We start from the raw sequence: 19,436 nt of genomic DNA on the forward strand, positions 1-19,436 counted from the left end.
ACACCTGATTCTGTGGTTTGGGATTCATACCTGCTACACACATGAGTTTGGTGTGAAAGAGGTGACACCATGCAGAGTTAAGAGCATTGGTATCAGGGAGGCTGGTCCTGGCCAAATGTTGAAGTAACACAGGACTCTGAGCAAGGCAATTAGCCTGTAGTGGTCTTGAGTTTCTTATTTCTACAGTGGAGAGTCTTTCTAGCACTGACTGTTAATGACTAGACTGGTCCAGGGTGGAGGAGGAGATGAATCCTGCCCCCACGCCCCAGACACAGTGTGGCTTAAAAGATATCAGAAGACTCTACTGGTCTGAGAACAGTACCCTGCCACCTTATGATCCTTCCTGGCCTGCTTTTCTCACCATTAGGGTCACAGAGGTATTGAATGACAAACAAATACATTGTCAATTGAGGGCCACTGCAATCTAATCTAGATTCTGGAAAACCAACAATTCTACTGACAATAGGATTCGGTTTTGAAATGCTGAAACAACAGGAGACCTGCTTTGTGGGGGTCAAGCTACATGGTTGCCAAGGAAAACTAGGACATGATTCAGAAAGAACGCTGGGTTTAGGGTCTGCATGATTTCCTTGTTACAATTGCAAATGCCTTCTAGAAAGAAAGCAATGACAGAAGAGAGCCAAAAGCTAAGGAAGGAAGGCCAGCCCAGGCTGCACTACTCACCTCTGGGGAGAGCTAGTGAGCTGCTCAAGTGGGCTGGACCCCAGCCTACACCAAGAGGCAGATGTCTCACTCTGTTCTAAGGAGACAATCTCAAGGATTTCTACAGCCAAAGCAGACGTTTTCGGAGTCAGAAGCCTGGCTGAAATCTGGGCTGCTTTTCAATGCCTAAAAGCTCTGTAAGTAAGAAACAAGCAGCTCTGAGAAAGAATGAGGCATCTGAGAGCGGAGGCCAAGAGCTTTGAGTTCTGGAATCAAAGAGGCTGCCTGGATACCATGTTTATTAGCTGTGTGACTTCAGGCAAGTGATTGTCTTCTCTAGACATCAGATAAAATACAGATTATTACCCTACAGCCTAACTAGACATGTAGTTGTGACATGATATGGGTCAAGTGCTTCATAGAAGCACAAGGGAAGTCATCAATTAGGGTTATTTACATTACAGACACAGAACCAAAACTACGGGATACTAAAAATCAAGTGTACTAAGGCCACAAGGCTAAACAAATACCTCCAAGGTGAGAATCCAGAGTTGCTGACTCCATCGTTCTTCCACAAAATATTACAGAAATTAAAAAAAAAAAAAAGTCAGGCATACTTCATTTATCTAATAGCAATCATCGTGTTTATGCTGCACCAGGCGTTATTGTAGGCGCTTTATAAATACTAAATCATTTAAGCCTCATAATAACCAATGAGGCAGGCACTATTATCACCAAGCTATAAATGAGGACAATAAAGACAGAGAGGGTAAGTGACTTGCCTGAGGTCACCGAGGGTTGGTGGGTACTGTGCTGCTTCTTAGGGATCTGAGGCAAACTTAAAAAAAATAAAATAAAAAAAAGAGTATCATTATATGTAGACCATTTCTCTAGAAACTCATTAACTAAAATATATTGTTCTTTTTAAAAAAGTATTTTAATTTTTTAAGACATTTAGTAGACTGCATGGCATACATAAATCTAAAACATCCATTTATCCATGAGTAAAAATAAGCCTAAAATTTCAGTCTGTGGAACATAAATTGTTAGTCCACCCTGCTAGTAGCAGTTCCACAATCTGTAAAGCAGTTCTGTGAGACGGCCTATCTTCTATAAGACAAGCCTTACAGAATTTACCTTAGAATCCACATTGTTAGCCTCCAAATTTGTGAAGTTCCTTAGAAATTACTTAAAAATTAATCACAAATGTTCTAAACATGCAAAACAAAGCATAGCAAACATAAATTAATCTATATTGAATGACCTTGGTCTCCCTATGATTTCTGTATCTGTCCTATGCTGTGATTTCAAGGTTCACAGCCCCTGGACCCTCAAATACCCTAACATAAAAGACTCTGATGGGCTCCAGAAATGTGCACTTGGCCGAGAGCAGGGCAAAGTAAGGTCATCAGCCAGCAGAGAGATGGAATCTCATGAAGTTGAAAGACTAAGCAAAAAGTAAGCTATAGAAACCTCATGTACCTCAAGGGAAGAATCCAGGTTATTCCCAAGCGTCTGGCAACAGTTACAGGTGGGGCAGGGAGGGTGAGAAGGAGCATGCCCTGTACTGAGAGAAAGAACTTGGGAAGAGGGAGAGGTCAGCCTATAGCACAAAAATAGTTCAGCTCTAGACATACTAAATTTGGAAATCCTGTGAGTCATCCACGGGGAGATCTTTAGTAGGCCATTAGAACTAAGTTGTGGAGCTTAGACATGGGAATATAAACCTGAAAGTTTCCAGCATATTGTGGTAGTCATAAGATTTGGATGAGATCACCTGTGAAGGGGCTGTGGCGAGAGGAGAAAGGAGCGCTTATCAGAGGGCCTGGGGGCCCCAACATTAAAGGTTGGGTAAAGGAGAGTTATGTCAACAAAGAAGACTGAGGAAAAACAGTCACAGAGGTAGAAGGAAGTGTATGGCAAGAGAGCCAAAGACGGGGACGCCCAGGTGGCTCAGTAGTTGAGCGTCTGCCTTTAGCACAGGTGGTGATCCCAGGGTCCTGGGATTGAGTCCCTCATCGGGCTTCCCTCGGGGACCTGGTTCCCCCTTTGCCTGTGGCCCTGCCTCTCTCTCTCTCTGTCTCTCATGAATAAATAAATGAAATCTTTAAAAGAGAGGGAGAGAGTGAGAGAGAGCCAAAGACAGAAATCAGTCAGCTGCATCCAATGTTATTAAGAGAACAAAATAAGGACTGAGACAATCCACCGGAGTAGCACCGTGGAAGTCATGCGTGAATCCAGCAGGAGCAGTTCCACGGGAGGAGTGGGATGGAAATTATGTCACGGTGAGTTGAAGAGTAGCAGGGAGCTAGTTCCCGCCATGACAGAGTGTCTGGTATTGGATTCATGCTGTGATGAGAACTGTAATAAGAACTGGATAAAATATATAAAACGACTGCTAGAGGGAGCCAGCAATACAGGTGCTGTGAGCCTTGAGGGAGGAAGGCCTAGAGGGTGAGCTCCACATTGCCCTGGCTTTTTCTCTGAGGTCGTGTTCCACATTCAAACACGGGGAAATAGGGCCCACATAGGAAGTGGCTGTCTCACAGGGGTGAGGCACGCCAGAGGCAAATTTCTGGACAGTGAGAGAAATTCAGAAAAGGAGCCCAGAAACTCATGTACACATCGCCCAACAAGCTGGCGGACAGTGTCTAAGCCCTGCACGAGTCGGGCGAGAGTCCGCCAAACCAGATGAAGACAGCAGCTGCAAAGATCAAAATCCGATCACGGATTTCAGCAGCATGCCATACTGAGAAAATAGAGGTTAGAATTTAAGCCTTACCAAAGAGGAGATGCATCAGTAAACATTATACAATTTTAGTCAAGACTTCAGAAGGGGCATGCCTTAGTAGCAAGGGGAACCCACAAGAAATAAGGTCAAATAAGGTAAAAATAATTGAACAGTCTAGCCCTAAGAAAGCCTAAAATCACACCTCAGCAGGATCCGTCTGCCTGCCAAAAACAAACAAAAAAAAAAAACTAGCTCTTTTTGAAAGAAATCACAGGGCCTCTACAGTCCTTTTCTTTAAACCACAGTATCCAAACTTATGAGGCAGGCTAATCCATAGGGACACAGTAGGTTTGCTAAAAACCAGTGGAGGGCAAAGAAGATTCACAGGTGATTCACATAGGAGAGGAGAAAATTGGTTAAATATTAGAAAAGACTAAATGAAGCACAAAATTGGAATATATGCAAAATCAAATGGACACTCTAGAATAGAAAAATATAATATTTGAAATTAGGAAATCATCGGGTAGGTTTTACAGCAGACTGAACACAATGCAAGCCAGGGTTGGCGAACTGGAAGACGGGTACATACGAATATGCAAAAGAGAGGCATAAAAAGAGCTAAGAAGAACAAAAACAAAGTAAGAGACATGTACCGCGCATCGTCAGGAGGTGTAAATCTGTGTAACTGGAGAACCAGGAAGACAAGAGTGAGGGAAGGGGACAGAGGCAATATTTAGAGAGAGAACAGTCTATCCTGCAACATTTGCTCCCTTATTTCTAAGTCGTCATTGTATCCTGAAGTGACAATTTTTGCTCAAAGCCTGCTATGTGGTAAACATTCTCTCGTATTTTGAATGCCTGCTGTCTTAGTCGGCTTGGGCTGCTATAAAAAAAATGTCATGATTGAGTGGCTTCAACAGCACACATTTTTTTCTCACAGTTCTGGGGCTGGAAAGTCCAAAATCAAGGTGCCTGTAGACCCAGTTCCTACCAATGATCTTTTTCCCTGGCTTGTCGATTGCTGCCTGTGCCGCGTCCTCATATGATGGAGAGACATAGAGAAAACTCTGGTCTCTCTTTCTCTTCTTATAAGGACACTAGTCTCATCACAGGGCCCCACCTTCATGACCTCATCTAAAGCTGCTTACCTCCAAAGGGCCCCATCCTCATACACCATTGCACTGAGAGTTAGAGCTTCAACATAGGAATTTGAGGCAGGGGGAGGGCAGAGACATCCAGCCCATAACACCTGCTGTGTGCACTGTGCAAATAGAAGAGTGGAGCCTGAAGGACAGGTCTGGCTGACACTAGGGTCGAAGGCTTGCTCCCTGCCTGCATCGTGCCCTGCTCCTCCTCACCCCCTGGTTCCTACTCCAAAACCTATAGATCGCCTACATCGTGTGATAAAGGTAAGCAAAGTACAGCCTGTGGCCTAAATCAAGCCTGCCACTTGGTGTTGGAAGTGCATCTTTACTTGACCCCACCGTGCATGTCTGTTGACGCTGTGCCTATTGCTGCTTCACACCACCATGGCAGTGTTGAGGATCTGCAACAGACAGCATATGGCCAGAGAGGCGAACGGTTTTTCCTCTCTGTTCCTTTACGGAAGAAATGCTTGCTGACTCATGTCCTAGCTCATTGTAAAAGGCAATTTATGAAACTATTACTGCTATTAATTTCTTCATTAACTGCCTAAGTACCATAAACTTATCATTCCTTAATATAAAGTAAGTGATGATGCTATGCTGCTGCTCTGGGAGAGAAGTTAGTGGTCGGCACTTGGGATCAGAAGCAGCACAGTTTTAGCCATAATGATCAATGTACGTAATTAATTTCAGGTCTGTAGAGCAAAAAGGGTGTCCAAGGATAGAATCCTTTAAGAATAGGGAGGTGATTCGAGTGACACGGTAAATCACCATATCTCTCAGAGTAAAACCTAAAGGTCTAACTGTATTATCTCTGATCTTTTCCTAATCCCCTACACCCCCACTTGCTCCTTCTACTATGTGCACACAGGCCTGGCTGCTCCCCTCTGTCTTCAAGGAGTCTCCCATCTTAGAGCCTTTGCTCTGACCACTCCCTCAGCTTGCAACACTATTTCTTCTGATACCATTTTAGCTAAGGACCTCATCTCCTTCAAATTTTTTATCAAACCAGGCTTCTTACATGTGATTCACCCAGACGTCATTGACACAGCAGCCAGCTTGCTATTCCCACTTCAGCATCTATTATTTTCCCCAAAGTTATCACTTCCTCTCCTTCGTCATATACTCAGTTATTATGTTTATTTTTATTGTATGTCTACCCTCTAATAGGACCTAAGCTCTATCAGGGCAAGGATTTTTCTTTTTGTCTACTGCTGTTCCCAAAATTACCTACAACAGTGATTTTTTTAAAAGATGTTATTTATTTATTCATGAGAGACACAGAGAGAGAGAGGCAGAGACACAGGCAGAGGGAGAAGCAGGCTCCACGCAGGGAGCCTGATGTGGGACTCGATCCCGGGTCTCCAGGATCACACCCTGGGCCAAAGGCAGGCGCTAAACCGCTGAGCCACCCGGGCTGCCCTACAACAGTGATTGAAACATCATGCTTACCTATCATGTATTTACATATACCTTGAATGAATGAGTGTACATTTGCATTTTGTTCCAAGGTCCAAGAAATACTTTTATGTCATATTAAAAAAAAAGATAGATTTATTTATCTGTTTGTTGTTTGTTTTTAAGAGGGAGAGAGACAAAGTGTGACAGAGAAGGGAAAGGGGGAGAGGGAGAGAGATCTTAAGCAGGTTTCATTCCCAGCATAGAGCCTGATGCAGGGCTCTATCTCAGGATCCAGAGTTCATGATCTGAGCTGAAATAGAGTTGAACACTTAACCCACTGAGCCATCCTGGCAACCCAGGTCAATTTAAAATTATCATTTTAGGATTGACCCACATAAGCTTGACTGAGAAAATTAATGTTCCTTTCCTTCCTTGTCATAATTCTCCCTCTGTTTCTGGCAAGTGTCTCCCAGAGATATCTGATGAATGAGATTTTCACAAGTCGTGTCTTCCAAGCAACTTATTAACCAAAATATTCTAATGAAACTTTTAGTTCAGGTTAGCACCTAAATGCTAGATGCTGCTGCTGTCAGGCCATTGTGGTTAACCTAGTAGTATGGAAGAGTAAGTTTTGATATTCTATTTACATCTAAAATTCAAATTATGTTATAAAAACCTCCCTACTTAATATCCTCCGCTCTGTATTAGAACTAGTTGTTCAGTCTAAATTAGTTTTTTCCCTCCTTCCAGGGTGTCATTATGTTCTTCATGCTTTATTTCTATAAATATAATAATAATAATACATTTAAAGTATCCATACATAACTTCTTGGAGCTGGATTAGGTCTGAATGCAGAAACTGGCATCACACGTCAGAACAATTACCAATAGCAAAGTCTTTATCGGAGTTCTTTATGAGTTTCCTTTTGATGACACAAAGGATTAAATAACAAATAATGCTAAATGCTATAACAAAATTATCCATTTTCAGTCCTTTAACTGATGGAGAAAATTTATTTAGTTCTAAGTGAAAATAGAAAGTATAAGTGTTAGTGGATGAATTCATGTCTAATTATCCACATCTTAGTTTGTAGAAAGGCAATTCCAGGATAGTTAAGTTGAAATAGTTTGCTTAGAAATCAAATAGAAGCCTGATTTTCTATAGAAAATACATCTTTTCATTTCGAACTACATTCTATATTCCAAATCTAGATCCATTGGGTAAATTTCCACATCTATTCAATTTTAGCATTTAAGTACATTTCCAGGGTGGGAGGTAGGGGCACCTTTCTTACATCAAAAACTTTATGTTGACTCTCAGAACAATTCAATTCTTGCAGATATTCACTTAGTGCATTCCTATTACTAGCACTGAAATTAGAAACAGCCTATCTGGTTTAGGGAAAGATTAGCAAGAACTGTTTAAAGAACCATATAAGATCTAGTCACATGTTGGATTTGGGGTCTCCAAGAAGCATCTACTCTGAGATTTGCCCTGGTTCGTCAACCAACCAGATCGAAATAACAGAGATGAGTCCTAGGAAAAGAGCAAGGAAATGCTAAATAGACCCTTCTATGTTTGTAGCCCTACAACTCCCAACACCATGCATGATATCCCAAGATGGGAGCATATTCACTTAGTATCAGGGACCTGGGGTACAAATGGAAATGAAACACAATAATCTGCAGGAATTGCCTTTGTCGAGATGCTCTCCATTTGTTAAAGTCCATACAAAGTACAATCATTTGGAGCCATAAAAATCATATATGTGGAATTATTTAGTTTCCACGAAGACAGAGAAATGAGGACCAGATTTACTCCTTGGTTTTAAACAACAACAAAACAGATAAAATACATAAAGCAACAGTTTTCAGATACTGAATGACGGGCAGCACCAAACAACAGTCACTGGGAGAAAAGAAACAAATGAGACAACTAAAAAGATGCCTTTCCACCCGTATGGCTGAAAAGTTGGAAATAATTCACAACCTCTAGGAAAATGTCTTCAATCATTTTTCTTTCAGTTTTCAGATATGTAAAAAAATCCATTTATTGAACAAATAGGCATTGAGTCTCTAGTATACAACAGTTATAGACTGTCACAGCCGGTAAGGAAGAGAAGTAAGAAACAAGTAAACAATGAAAGCAGTCACATAATTTCAGCTGAGAAAGAGTCTAAAGTAAACAATAAACAGTTAATGATTTATAGGGACCAAAGACAAAGTGTGTGTCTATTTAGATGTGATAAGCCTAAAAGTTATTTTTAAGATGTCATTTGAGCTCAGAGACCTGTAAAGCGAGGAGGAGAGAGCCAGAGAACAGACATCCTGGATACGGAAAACATGACATTGAAAGCCCATGAGATGAGAATGAGATTGAGACAGAAGAGCACAGTGAGTGAAAGGAACCTGGTAGAAAATGAGTCCAGAATGGCAGGCAAAAGCCAGATCACGGAGGGCCTTAAGGCCCCTGGAAAAAGCTTGGTATTTAATTCTAAGTGGGTTTACTTTAAATCTAAGAATGTTTTGAGCAGGTGAATGACATGATTAAATTTCAATAAGAAAACAATCCACCCTGACTTCTGAATGGAGAATGGATTATACTGGGTCAGTAGTGAATACCAAGAGCAAAAATAGAAGGCGATTTGAAGAACAGAGCAAGAAATGCTGGTGGATCAGAGTGGCAGCTGTAGATGTGGTGAGAAGCAATTGAATTCAGAATGCATGTTTCAATTTATTAAACATTTTAATAATGTTTACTACACTGCAGATACTGTCCTAAGTACTCTCATGCAACAGCTCATTTGATACTACAACAACCATATGATGTGGGCACTGTAAATATCCCCATTTTACAGATGAGGAAACTAAGCCACAGAGTAGTTAAGTAACCTGTCAGATATTATAGGCTAATTAAGCCATGAAGCCTGGATTTGACCTCAGGGGTCTGGCTCTAGAGTTCTAATCTCTTTACCATTATATGATGTTGTAGAACCTACAGGAACTGCCAGTCTCTCTCACCTCAATCACATTGGCTTTCTTTTGGTTTCTCAAAGATGTCATGTTTCTCTTCATTCCTTTGGAGCCTTCACATGGGATTGTTTTCTCCCCCAGAAATGCACCCCCACCAGACTTTATGTTTTGCTTTACTTGTTCCTTATCCTTCACACCTTCCCTCAGCTTTAATGTCACCTCCTTAGGGTGGACTTTTCATGCTATCTAGAGTTCCCTACTTCCTCTGTTTTCCTTTTTATTTTTTATTTTTTTGAAAGATTTTTGTTTTCATGAGAGACACAGAGAGTGGCAGAGACATAGGCAGAGGCAGAAGCAGGCTCCCTGCAGGGAGCACAATGCAAGACTCGATCCCCAATCTGGGTGTCACGCCATGAGCAGAAGGCAGATGCTCAACCACTGAGCCACCCAGGTGTCCCTTTTTTTTTTTTTTTAAAGATTTATTTATTTGTGAGACACACACATAGAGAGGCAGGGTAGAAACAGGCCCCCCACAGGGAGCCTGAGGTGAGACTGGATCCCAGGACTCTGGGATCACAACCTGAGCCAAAGGTAGACGCTGAATCACTGAGCCACCCAGGTGCCCTGTGTTGTCCTTCTTATTATACTACTCTGTTTCTGCCTTCATAATCTTTCACTACAATCTACAGCCGGCATGGATTTGTGTTATTATTCATCCAGCATCTTTCTCCAACAACCATATGACAGACTCCATGACACTAGGGACAATGTTCATTTCATTATAGCATTTTTCAGCACCTAACATAGGGTCTGAAACATAACAGTCACTCAGTAAGAATTGAATGAAAAAAAGAAAAGAAAACAGAATCCTAGCTTTTTGAACATACAGGTAATGAGGAGTAGGGAGAAAGCATATTAAAAAACAGTTCTGGAAAACAAGTCACACATTGCTCACGTGTTCAGAAGAACCACATGCAAGGAGATAGTCATTCTTTCATTCAACAAATATTATTGGCTACTAATTAATAAAGGCCAGGTGTTCTTGAGCCACTGGGGATGAATGCAGTAGTAAACAAAGCAGACAAACATATCTGCCCCCGTGGAGCATACAAATTAGGGGTAGGTAATAAATGAAATTAACAAACAAATAATAGGCTAAACATGAAAAATAAATCAAAGAAGGGGGCAAGAAGTGTTGGACAAGAGAGCTGGAATTTTAGATAGATGTTCAGTGAAGTCTTCACTGAAAAAGTGACACTTTAATACAAATCTGAAGGAGGTGAGAGAATAAACCAAGCAAGTATCTGGAGGCTGAGAGGCCCAAGCAAACAAAAAATCCAAGTGTAAAGCACTATGGTGGGAGTGGGCTCAGTATGCTTAAGGAACAACAAGGAGATCAGTATGACTGGAGCCAACTGAACATGATGGAGAGCAGTAGAAAAAGGAATTAGAGAGGTACTATCAGCCAGGTGTACAAAAACCCTACACAAATCTAGCCCATCTGTGGCATCCATTCTGAAAGACATGGGGAACCATTGGAGGACATTCAATAGCGGAATGACATAATCTGACATAGGTTTTAACAGAGTCACTCTAGCTGCTCTGATAAGATTAAACCAAAGTGGAGCCAGGATGGACCTGTGAGTCCAGATAGTAGGCTCTTGCTTAATCCAGGCAAGAGAGAACAGTGGCTTGGGCCAGCCTGGTAGCATTGGAGGCCCTGAGATAGGAAAGACAATAGAGAGAGGAGATAGAAGGGAAGAGCAGGAGTTTGCATTTGGACGTGTTAGGTTTGAGACCCATATTAACATTCAAGTGGAGATGTAGGAGGTGCAATGGTCTATGTGAGTCTGGAGTTCAAGGAGGACACCCAGGCTGAGTCATACATATACGCCTGACATCTACTGGATGAGATTAACACAAGAAATATGTAGATGCACCAACAAGGAAGGGAGATGCCCAAGGAGTAGAAGAAAAAACAAGAGAATGTGATTCCTGGAAGTCCAATGCAGACAGTGTTTACAGCAAAGTTTAAATGAATGGTCAACTGGGTCAAATGTTACCGGCATAAAACACAACCATTGCGCCCTCCTTGGCCGGGGCTCCTTTGGAAAACCTTCTCTTTATCAATGTTTTGTTTTGTTTTTAAATCCTAGAAATATTATCAATCCATCAATTGATCTAGGAGAGCCAATAAGACAGACCAGGGGCAGAAAGACATACTGTTTCTACCTGTATTTATAGCCACGAATGTTCCCAACTGGGACTCTCAGGTTTGTTTTCATTACAACTATAACGAGCATTATACATGGTTGCTCTTGTAGGGAATTAGACGCCGGAAGTTAGGGTTCTAAGGCCTCCATAAGGATGTTAATGACCTAGAATTAGATTTTGCTACCAACCCCCCAATGCAGATAGATGTCAGAGGAAGTCCGGGCTGTTATTTTCATAGCAGTATGGCAGATTTGTACTGGAGAAGTGCACACTACAGAATTCTGGAATCTTTTCTGTACTTCATAGACATATGTTTAGCAATAGCAATTACGTTGACTATACTTTTAGAAATCTGCACATTTATTTTTTCTGCTCTTGTGCAAGATGCATCATTATACACGACACCATGCAGGATCCAAGGTTTCAGATGAACAATTTCAGAAGCAAAAATCCAGGAAGGAAATTTATAGATAAAGATATAGACACAGATAGATAGCTTATATTACGTGTAAATGTATACTATTTATAGTTACATTTTTATGATATTTACTTCAATGTGTACATCTCATTGTCCTAATTAGACATTTTTCCATTTAAGAAAACAATCAAGTGCCAGGGACCTGGGTGGCTCAGTCGGTTAAGCATCTGACTCTTGGGATCCCTGGGTGGCGCAGCGGTTTGGCGCCTGCCTTTGGCCCAGGGCGCGATCCTGGAGACCCGGGATCGAATCCCCTGTCGGGCTCCCTGCGTGGAGCCTGCTTCTCCCTCTGCCTGTGTCTCTGCCCCTCTCTCTCTCTGTGACTATCATGAATAAATAATAAAATAAAATCTTTAAAAAAAAAAAAAAGCATCTGACTCTTGATTTCAGCTCAGGTCAGGCCCTCAGGGTTTTGAGATCAAGCCCCAGGCTGGGCTTCGTGCTGGGCACAGAGCCTTCTTAAGATTCTTTCTCTCCCTCTGTCTGTTCCCCAAATTTTCAAAAACAATCAAGTGATCAAATTTTATAAGATAATAGCATCCCATTTGAAACAAAAATCCGATTCCATATTCTCCTAAAAAGAGTCACCATTTCCACTGAGGTTTGTGTTGGCAACATCAGGGTATTAATCCAGTAAAGGAGATTAAATATTAATACAAGTGTGTGATAGATCATTTCCTTTATTTCTTGGATTCAGAGCTTTGTTCTGCTTTTTATTCCGAGTACATGAGGTAAGTGCAGATAAAATAAAATTAAACATAATTTTAAACAAAATTAATTTAAAATAAATGAAAATAGCTATATTAGCATGCCCTAATTAATACCAAATGACAAAAAATAATTTTTGCAGGCTAACTTGAAATGAGCTTTTTTGGACCTGTGTTAATTATCTGTAGTCTCAATTTTTATTTTTAACCACTAACTGCTGGGGCTGACTTCAATTGGCTTCATTTGTGTTTTAAATAATTAGTATTTAATAATGTATTAGGCATTACAGGGATATTCACAGAGAACCCAAGTTTCAATTACCTGCCACTTCAAATCACAGGCTCCCAGTAATTAGCTTCCGCCACAAAACCCATAATGGAACAGAACGAAGTTAATAGAAAGTAGGAGCAAAACTATATAGTCAGTTTGGCATGAGTAGGTTTCAAAATGAACCAATTTGTGTACCTTTTAATGTATTTCTCTGCAGGAATTAAAAAGCTGCCTGGCTAACCTTTCCGAGTCTCCCTCATTTGTAATAAAAGAGATTATAATGAAGATGGTATCTGCCTCCTAGGGATTACTTACTCATCTACCCAGGGAAAGGCATGCAGTTTAGCTGCCAGGAGTTCATCAGCTCCAGTATATAGGATTATATTTAGAATAAGATCTGAAGTCCTCATGTGACTTGTGAGATCTTTTAGCAAGGGTTCTCAAACCTGACTGCACAAGAGGATCGACCAGGGGTGTGTTGGGTCAGATTCGGTGAGAGCAGGGTCTGGGAGGTGGGAGGGCTGGAGAGGAGTGGAGGTACCTAACCGGGTAGGCTTTCTGAGTGTGCCAGGCATGGGCAGGCTGCAGACCTCTTATCCTATGCAATCATGTTCGGAGCTACTTTGCCTGCAAACCTGCAAGAAATGCAAATTGTCGGGCCCCACGCCAGACCTACTGAATCAGAAGCTGAGAGTGGGACTCAATGATCCGGGTCTTAATAAACACTCCAGCAGATCTTGATAGGCACTGAAGGGTGAGAACCAGTACTCTGCAATCTTGCTGTTGGAAGAGGGTTTTACCTTCGGGCAACATCAGCACCACTTGGAGGTTTGTTAGACCCGCGGCATCTCGGGCCTAGCCCAGACCTCCTGAAGCCCAATCTGCATTTTGACAAAGTCCCCAGGCCACATGTAGGCGCACTACAGTTTGAGAAGCACTACTCTGAGACCATGTTCTCAACCTTGGCTGCAAATCGGAAGCATTGGAGGAGCGGTAAAAGCTGCAGGTGCCCAGTAAGCTGGGTGGGGAGTTCCTGGTTCTCCCATTTCAATACAGAAAGCTCTGCTTTTGTCATTTTGGAATAAGCTCTGCTTGGAAGAAGGGCTCTACTACAACCAAATGCTTTGGGCTTCATCTGCCCCCTTTTCACTAGAACAGCCTCACAAGGGCTGAAAGAGCTAAATTAGTACAATTCTTGCTTTTTCTACCCTCCAAGGGCCTCACAGTATCCCTAGTTTCTGAAGCAGGCTCTGGTTCTTTTTGGGTGTCTTGACATTCTCACTATTGCCGTGTTATGTTCCCTGAAGCCCACACTGTGCCAGAGCCACTCAACTTGCCTGCCTTTGTCCCCCAACTATGGGTCCCATTTTTGTCCCTTTTGGCCTAAAGCCACAGCACTGCGTAAGCCTTGGTTTCAGATTCTCTAAAAAAAAAAATAACATAAAATAAAATCAATAAAAATGAATAGCTGGTGTAGGTCCGCCCTCCCACTTCCTCACTGGGGACCAGAAGGCAGAAACCTTCCTCTTTGGTTTTCAGTGAAATGAAAATCCCCCATCCAAGTGGACATGATTTCCAGGAATTGTCCCTTTAGGGTGTTTCCACACCACCAGAGCCTCCACACCAGCTCAGGTCCCCGTAGGGGCCAGCTATGTTACATGAGCAAACTGAGTCCTGGGGGAACCAAGGCTCCAGAAGCCCCTTCCATAACTGATAGAGATGCTGGTGCCCAAGATGTTACACGTGCTGATTTGGGGCCCATCTGCTTCCTGCCACTACTGCCTATGGTCTGCCACCCCCCCCCCCCAGGGCACCTCAGGATCGTTCAGTGGTGTTCCAGATATGAAGGGAGCTTTCCCACCCATGTGGAGCCTAAGTGCACAGTTCCCAACTCCTAACCAAGGAACTAGCAGACGGTAAATACAGAAAGTTTGGCCAAAAATAGTTTGGCACCATGTCAGGACATTGTAAATCAACTTACAAGATGGCAGACGACATGACTTTAAAAGAAATATCTGAGGCAATGTTTTCAAGAAGGTCCTTACTTACTGCAGGATTATTACAAACTACGTGTTCCTTGAAAACAAATCCTCCTTCCTACCCTCAAACATTTATTTTCGTTCTGAACTCACAGGCTATTTCTAGTTTCCAGCAAAATTTGTTTTGCTCCCAGATGTCTTTAATCCTGAAGGAAATAATACATATTTTCAGGGTATTGGCACAGATGTAGGATGTTCTGAAATCCTTTCTGGGAAGCTGAAAACTTTCAAACTTTTCAGGAGCAACTACTGAAAATCAGAAGTACCTGGTTCTATTGTCATAATGATGTAATAAAGCCTGAAAGGAATCCAAGAAGTTCAATAGAATAGTTCCTGGGATATAGTTCCTGCTCAAAAAATATTCGTTGAATGAATGAAAAAATTGCTGTACAACCTAACCAATTGGTACTTTTACATTGGTAGCTTAAACCTAAAGGGATTTCTAAGGGTCATGAACACATGAAGCACATTATATCCATAATTATTTTTGCTACAAAGCAAGAAGTTGGATGTTTTATTTGATCTCTATTTTTAATCCACAAATGTGCATTTTCACATACTGACACAAACATTCTCAGGACACGTGGTGAAAGTACATCCCTCCCCGCCTCTTGCACAGGCTGTGACGGGGGCTGTACTTGCAGATTTCCTGTGATGCCTTCTCTATCCCTGGCACCCAGTGAACTGGCTCTATGGAGATTTGCCCACATCTCCCAGGAAAGCAAATCCCGGTCCTATTCTAGCGACAAAGGCTTACTTTGGTTAAATAGGCAAGAGGGAAAGTCCCAACGTACTGACCTCGACACGAAATGACACCGACGCTCACTCTGACAATGTAGGTGTATGGAGACCTGCACCTGTATGTAGAATTGCACCAGTATTTTTCTAAACATTCACTTCTGTAATACTCTAGAAATCCCAACAGTCCATATAATCCTCACCTATGAAACCATTCAGTCACTAACCTTAGGTGACATATTTCTGGAGCAGGATGGTGAGAGACAGAGAGTCCAATAGCTTCACATTTTTCTTCTTTTGTCCCCAGCTTCTGAAGCTACTGGTTAATAGAACCGCTCAATGAATAAAACATAAGTCCTTGATGGCACCTGTGGCAAGGAGGTAATGAGTTTCTGTCTTAGTTTCAGTGTGGTGTTATTAACATCATCCCACTGACCTTAATTTCAATAGGCTCCCCCTCTGCCTAAGGAGTGACAACCAAATGTATTAATGAGCTCCAGAGTCAGACTTTCTGGGTGCACATTCTAACTCCTGCACTAAGTGACTTGGGGCTGTCACCGTAACCTCCCTGTGCCTGTTTCTCCATCAGTAAATAGGAATGACAATAAAATCGATGGAGAATATTAAGGAAGGTGGTTTAGTTATTCATTTAACAAATGCTTATCGAGGGTCCGCTGCATGCCAGGCAGCACTGCAGGTGTTTGGGAGATAGTTGATAATCAAGACAGAAAAGAAAGTCCCTATGCTCACGGAGCTTACGTTCCTGTGAGAAGAGACAGATGCAGGGGCACCTCGGTGGCTCAGTGCTTGAGCATCTGCCTTTGGCTCAGGTCGTGATCCCAGGGTCCTGGGATCAAGTCCTTCATCGGGCCCCCCAGAGGGAGCCTGCCTCCCCCTCTGCCTGTGTCTCTGCCTCTCTCTCTCTCTGTCTCTCATGAATAAATAAATAAAATCTTTTTTAAAAAAAGAAACAGTTGGAAATATGCTTAGGAGAATGGCATCCAATAAGTAGTACCTTCTGCACTTAATTATTGAGTACTCTTTGGGGTCATGAGGGTTAAAAATAGTGATCTCAAGCAAATATTCTCTTGAACATTCCCTTTCTTAGCTATGCTTTTCTGTATTTTCCAACATATTTATAACGAACACTGGTTACTTAGGTAGTAAATTAACAACAGCAACAAAAGAGCAATGACATCATTTAACAAATACCTCATGGTGTCTACTGGGGAGAGTTATTATGATTCCGGTAATAATTCCATGAACGTTCATCGCCCAGGCTCTTTTCAGAAACCAGATGCGAACTTTCCGGCTCATTCATTCTGTTACTTCAGCATCTCTCATCCTTTGGTCTAGTCTCTATCCTGAACCCCTCCTTTGTGGATGGACAGGACTGTTATTTATGTGTTTTCAAACCTGCATTTAATAAAAAAAAAAAAATCACTCCAAAATTTTTCCGTCCTTCTACAACCAGAAACTCCCAAACAACTATTTGCCCAATAATTGCTAGTTAGCTTCAACTATTTCTTGTTTTTCCCGGGGGGGGGGGGGGTGGAGTGGGGTGGGGGGCTATTTTCTCTCTTTAGTATGAATGCTTTCTAGTATTTCTGTTTTACCTAACTGCGGATGCTAGGTGTTATAATCAATATTTTTCTTCTTTCTACCATTCATGATCAGAGCCTCACCAAATCCCAACACCTGCATTTAATGACATGTTTTGGCTCTACCAAAATTAGTGCAACCTCTAAAATCTTAGCAAATGGTCTTTCTTTTCTAAGTCCTTTCCCTAAACCATCATATTGTTGTGTTACTCTCATTCTGTAGGAATTACTTGACTATTTATTTTTGCTGGGTTACCTGTTTTCCTCGCTTATGACGTTCATTTTTAAACTCCCAAATTACTCTTTTGTCCTATATATCCTTATACGAAATCAAAGTAATCAAAGTATCTTAATTTCCACCATATTTTAAGGAGAAAAGACTCAAAGTTAAAAGTCAAAAGTATTGCCACGTGGTAAGCATTGAAGATATTTCTTATAAGGAAGCCTCTGTAATAGAGATTTTCCTAAAGTTAGTGTTAAAAAATTACACTTAGCTTTGGTGCTAAAACAATATTCCTAAGACCACATGATACTTAGGAAATATATATAAAAATTTTAGCAGTCTCCTTTCCCCAAGCATTCCTGGCACATTGGTCTGTTTCATAAATCCACCTTGCATGCTACCTTGACCCCAACAAGTCTGATACAAACATATGATGGCAGACCACATCGCACCATCCGTAGGTGGCCAAGTAGGGCTGGAGCTGATTTCTCCCTCCCTATCCCCAGCAAGGGAAGGGCTCATTCTTTACTCCTGAAAAGGTCAGTCAAGCCATAACAAACAATCCTGAGGATTTGAGGAAAGAAAGACTTCTAATACAGTGAAGCAACACTTAAAACTGTGCATACTCTACTGGACTACTTCCAAAGTTTATCGACTCCTCCACCCACCTCTACCAGAGGTTTCTCTTACTTTCAGCACATCTACCACCAGAGTGCTTCCCTCTATTGAAGAGGGAAGCCCTTCTGCCAATAATTTTTCACTTTTTGGAATCAAGACCCCAGAGAAAACAAATGGAATTTTTCTTAAAGTAAAAGTTTACATTAAAAATACAGCCTTTTGTTGGGATGCCTGGGTGCTCAGTGGTTGAGCGTCTGCCTTTGGCTCAGGGCGTGATCCCGGGGTCCTGGGATCGAGTCCTGCATTGAGGTCCCTGCAAAGAGTCTGCTTCTCTCTCTGCCTGTGTCTCTGCCTCTCTCTGTGTATCTCTCATGAATAAAATCTTTAAATAAAAAAATAAAAATAAAACCTTTTGTAGAAGAAGAAAATGACATCAACTTTTTAATGCAGAACAGCTCAGCTCCTCCTTTTTACCAATTCATTCCAAAGTAGGAGCGTGTCCTGAAACTTGTAGAAATCAAAGACCCACTGGAATGGGTCTTCCAAAAATAAAGGGGAAAAGGTCTTCTCTTAAAAATAAAGGCATGCCTCTATTCAGAGAAACAAAACTGGCCGGCAGCTTTAAAATAATCTCCCTTCCCTACTCTTTTCACTTCCCCCATATATGGCCATAACGCTTCAAAAATATTGGGTTTTTTTCTCAGAGAAAGTTGTTATGCACATGTGTAACTTGACTCCTACTCTTTTCTTCACTCCTAATTCTGTCACAAGCATTGAAAACCAAACCTGCTTGTGATTTCAAGCTGAGGAGTGTCATACTTTATTTTGGAAATTTAAGGCAGAGAACATCACCTCAGGACCAACCAGTTGCCGTGTGGCTATGTTTATGCACAGCTGACGCACAAAAATGGCAGTTGCAACAATTGCATGACTAGTGTTTAGTGGTGGTAAGGAAGGCACTAAAGATACAGCCGCGTAAAAGCCCACAATCAGATGCAGTGGAACAAACCCAAAGGAACCGATGTGTGGTCTTCCAGACCATAAGGTAGCGTGCCCATCCTATGACGAATATGAACTGGGTTACTTCCATGCATCTAACACACTCTGCCAGTCAGGAATCCAGTAGGAAACAGATGGCACAGTCAACTTGGATAAGTTAAAGACAGTTTAATAAAGGAACTATTTATAAAGGTGGGTGGCTCACGGTTTGTAGCGCAGTACTCCAGGGCCGATAGTGGTGAGGTCTTACTACCTCAGTCCTGGTGGGTTGAGAAGATGGAACAGTTGGGAACTAGGAGGCAGAGAGGGCAATGTGGAGATGGGGTCCTATAGAGGCTAATGGCTTTATTGTAGGGACAGAGGCAGCCTATGGCTTCTTCCCAACCCTGTGGGAGGAAACCAAAAGAGAACACACACTGATGTCAGCCTTCTCTTTCCCTGTGATCACCTACCATTGCTCCCCATGGTTGAACCCGATTGTAACAATCTATACAGTGAGTCTCATGGGGCACAAAGGAGAAGACTACAGAGTGTATCTGGAGGGGCAAACCTATCTCCCAGCTAAGTCTAACAGCATTTCTGGTCTTCCATTTCTGCCTTTACACAATTGGTACAAGGGGAGGTTGACTTTTGATC

General features: G+C 41.9%; 1 long non-coding RNA gene across 1 annotated transcript; it reads right to left on the reverse strand.

Moving 5' to 3' along the window:
- Nucleotides 1–1,404: 1,404 nt before the first annotated feature.
- LOC144290247 (uncharacterized) lies at nt 1,405–16,791 on the reverse strand. The gene is made up of 3 exons (XR_013358022.1): nt 16,572–16,791; nt 15,587–15,727; nt 1,405–1,501 (listed from the first exon to the last, which is right to left on the reverse strand). It is a non-coding gene; the product is annotated as an uncharacterized LOC144290247 (long non-coding RNA).
- Nucleotides 16,792–19,436: the final 2,645 nt, after the last annotated feature.

Source organism: Canis aureus, chromosome 2 (genome assembly GCF_053574225.1).
Source record: "Canis aureus isolate CA01 chromosome 2, VMU_Caureus_v.1.0, whole genome shotgun sequence".
Lineage (NCBI taxonomy): Eukaryota > Metazoa > Chordata > Mammalia > Carnivora > Canidae > Canis > Canis aureus.